Source organism: Camellia sinensis, chromosome 8 (genome assembly GCF_055761805.1).
Source record: "Camellia sinensis isolate YWXY chromosome 8, ASM5576180v1, whole genome shotgun sequence".
NCBI lineage: Eukaryota > Viridiplantae > Streptophyta > Magnoliopsida > Ericales > Theaceae > Camellia > Camellia sinensis.
In genome coordinates, this window is record NC_138968.1 from 164,477,634 (window position 1) to 164,481,808 (window position 4,175).

Sequence of the window (4,175 nt, forward strand, 5' to 3'; positions counted from 1 at the left end):
CAGATGACCCAGCTCCCCAAGGAGGCCCAGGTGGCCTGGCCTGCGGCTGACCGGACCATGAAGGCATCTGAAAACAAAAAATTCAATTCAAATACATCAGTCCAAATATATACATCAGATGCAGATACAAGCAAAAGCTACGTGAAGTAGGTGCATGTAAATACAGTGTCCAAGTGGGGTGTGTGTCAGATGTGCTCTACACAAGTAGTCTATCGATGCAGTAGAAATCAGCATGTCATCAGGAGTATGATAAATGCCAGAAAACTGAAGGATACCTGGATGCCCGCGACAGACAACTGTGCCTCCCTACGCAGGACCATGCCCTCGAGTGTGGCCACCAGTCCAACCACCTCCTCCATGTACCCTCGCGATGGCTGTAAATATGAGCTCATAATCATCAGTGAACAAAAGAATGTCTAAACATCTGAATGATGAATGAAAAAAAACAGTGAAGCATACCAGCGGTGAGTCAGGATCAATGGCGTATCGATCACTGGGCATCGGAGGCTCTAGCGGAATCGGGGTCGGAGAGATAGCCCCATACTGCCACGCCATCAACTCAGTCGGCATATCTGGCCATCCAGGATGAGGATAAGTCGACGGAGTCGGAGGAACCGGTCTACCCCCACCTCTAGATGTACCAGCCCTGCTAGTAGAAGGGGCGTCTGCAGCCCGAGCTCGGGCCTGGCCCAAGGATGACATACCGGCAGGCCTCGTCATCGGGGTGCGAGCTCCCGTCAATGGAGGCATCAAATATATGTGACGGTAAGTGGCGTAGTCCCCCTCCTCAAGATATAATAAAGCATCGCTACCCAGCATAGCGCCAACTACCTCCGAGTAAGAGAGCATGTCAGCAGTCCGCATACTGACCGGGGGTACCGCGGGAGGATCCTGAGAAAGATACCCCCACACCTGACGCAGAAAGCGTTCCCCCAGGAACCATGCCCTGCCAACCGGCCCTTCGAGCAGGACCCTATACTGGGAGATGTCCGATCCTCCGGTATACTGAAGTCGGAGACCATCACCCAGGGACGCCCAAGGCTGCCATGAGATCTGGGATGATAAATGTATAAACCAATCAGAAATCGGGAATATACATAGCAAATCAAAGATGAAAATGAAAGGAACTGAAAGTTCTGAAGTACCTCCGAATGTCGCACAGTGTCAAAGTACTGTCGCAGGTAAATGAGGGTCTCTCGGGGTCTCGGCCGATGCGGGCCCTCGAACACTAGTGAGTATGGGGTCATGGGAACCCCTGCCACCTCCAACTCTGGGGCCAATGCTGGGAAGTATACATAGACCCATAGCTGAGAAAAGCAGTGCAGAATGTAAGTACGAAATGCTGAGAGCAAAATACAGACTATAAAAGTGCGCTGTGTGTGCAATGTACAAGTAATGAAGAGCAGAAATGTAAATCAAGGGGACAGAAAAGTACCTCCCAAGCTCTCCAGTAGCCGCCAAGTAAATCTCCCCGCCCGCGGGAGGTCGCGCTCATGTAAAAGTAAAGGGTAGCCAGGCCGGCGCCACCCCAGTCATATCGATGGACCTGTGATAGGTCAACCAGAGCGCTCAGCAGGTATAGCCCGACTATGTTCCCTCTATCAGCGAACAGGGTAGTCCCGAAGAGGAACATAAGGAAACCACGGGCGTACTGCTCCGTCTCCTCAGGAGTCTCGGGCACCATCTCCGCCCGCCGGAAGTGGGAAGAGAACCAAGTGTATCGGACTCTCCCAGAAACCCTGTCAACAGGCGGGCGAGCCCCCAATAGATACATCCAAGCGGCCTCCCACTCGCCCATATCCTCATCATAGGGGATAGACCAACCTCCTATGTCTAAGCCAGTCAACACAGCGAAGTCTAGAGGCGTCATGGTCATGTCCCCGGTAGCAGAGAAATGAAAGGAGTTGGTGGTGTCCCACCATCTCTCTACCAAGGCCGCCATCAGAGTCCTCCTGGCCGAACAACGTGACAACCCAACGCAGAAGGGCCCGAACCCTGCCAAGTCTATCAAATCCCGGACAGCCTCCGGGAGCTCAGCGTACCAGTCCCGTGCGGCGGTGGAACCATACCCCCGTACGCTGCGGGAACCAACCTGCATTCAGAATGAATACATGTGTCAATAACGAAATGAATAGGCTGTGTGCCAATGAGATGAAATGGGCTGCGTGCCAATGGAATGAAATGGGCTGTGTGCCGATGAAGTGAAATAAGCTACATGCAAATTTAATCTGGGCTGCGTGTTTAGAAAATTTAAAGTTTGGGCTGCGTGTTCAACTTTCTATCAGTGTGGGCTGCGTGTTCACTATTTAATCTGGGCTGCGTGTTCAGAAAATTTGAAGTTTGGGCTGCGTGTTCAACTTCCTATCAGTGTGGGCTGCGTGTTCACTATTCAACTGGGCTGCGTGTTCAGAAAAATTAAAGTTTTGGCTGCGTGTTCAACTTTCTATCAGTGTGGGCTGCGTGTTCACTATCTAATCTGGGCTGCGTGTTCAGAAAATTTAAAGTTTGAGCTGCGTGTTCAACTTTCTATCAGTGCGGGCTGCGTGTTCACTATTCTAAATCTGGACTGCGTGTTCAGAAAATTTGAAGTTTGGGCTGCGTGTTCAAATTTCAACTACTGTGGGCTGCGTGTTCACTATCTAATCTGGGCTGCGTGTTCAGAAAATTTGAAGTTTGGGCTGCGTGTTCAACTTCCTATCAGTGTGGGCTGCGTGTTCACTATTCAACAGGGCTGCGTGTTCAGAAAAATTAAAGTTTGAGCTGCGTGTTCAACTTTCTATCAGTGTGGGCTGCGTGTTCACTATTCAACTGGGCTGCGTGTTCAGAAAAATTAAAGTTTGGGCTGTGTGTTCAACTTTCTATCAGTGTGGGCTGAGTGTTCACTATTTAATCTGGGCTGCGTGTTCAGAAAATTTGAAGTTTGGGCTGCGTGTTCAACTTCCTATCAGTGTGGGCTGCGTGTTCACTATTTAATCTGGGCTGCGTGTTCAGAAAATTTGAAGTTTGGGCTACGTGTTCAAATTTCAACTACTGTGGGCTGCGTGTTCACTATTCAATTGGGCTGCGTGTTCAGAAAAATTAAAGTTTGGGCTGCGTGTTCAACTTTCTATCAGTGTGGGCTGCGTGTTCACTATCTAATCTGGGCTGCGTGTTCAGAAAATTTAAAGTTTGAGCTGCGTGTTCAACTTTCTATCAGTGCGGGCTGCGTGTTCACTATTCTAAATCTGGACTGCGTGTTCAGAAAATTTGAAGTTTGGGCTGCGTGTTCAAATTTCAACTACTGTGGGCTGCGTGTTCACTATCTAATCTGGGCTGCGTGTTCAGAAAATTTGAAGTTTGGGCTGCGTGTTCAACTTCCTATCAGTGTGGGCTGCGTGTTCACTATTCAACAGGGCTGCGTGTTCAGAAAAATTAAAGTTTGAGCTGCGTATTCAACTTTCTATCAGTGTGGGCTGCGTGTTCACTATTCAACTGGGCTGCGTGTTCAGAAAAATTAAAGTTTGGGCTGCGTGTTCAACTTTCTATCAGTGTGGGCTGCGTGTTCACTATTTAATCTGGGCTGCGTGTTCAGAAAATTTGAAGTTTGGGCTGCGTGTTCAACTTCCTATCAGTGTGGGCTACGTGTTCACTATTTAATCTGGGCTGCGTGTTCAGAAAATTTGAAGTTTGGGCTACGTGTTCAAATTTCAACTACTGTGGGCTGCGTGTTCACTATTCAATTGGGCTGCGTGTTCAGAAAAATTAAAGTTTGGGCTGCGTGTTCAACTTTCTATCAGTGTGGGCTGCGTGTTCACTATCTAATCTGGGCTGCGTGTTCAGAAAATTTAAAGTTTGAGCTGCGTGTTCAACTTTCTATCAGTGCGGGCTGCGTGTTCACTATTCTAAATCTGGACTGCGTGTTCAGAAAATTTGAAGTTTGGGCTACGTGTTCAAATTTCAACTACTCTGGGCTGCATGTTCACTATCTAATCTGGGCTGCGTGTTCAGAAAATTTGAAGTTTGGGCTGCGTGTTCAACTTTCTATCAGTGTGGGCTGCATGTTCACTATTCAACTGGGCTGCGTGTTCAGAAAAATTGAAGTTTGGGCTGCGTGTTCAACTTTCTATCAGTGTGGGCTGCGTGTTCACTATTCAATCTGGGCTGTATGTTCAGAAAATTTGAAGGTTGGGCTGCGT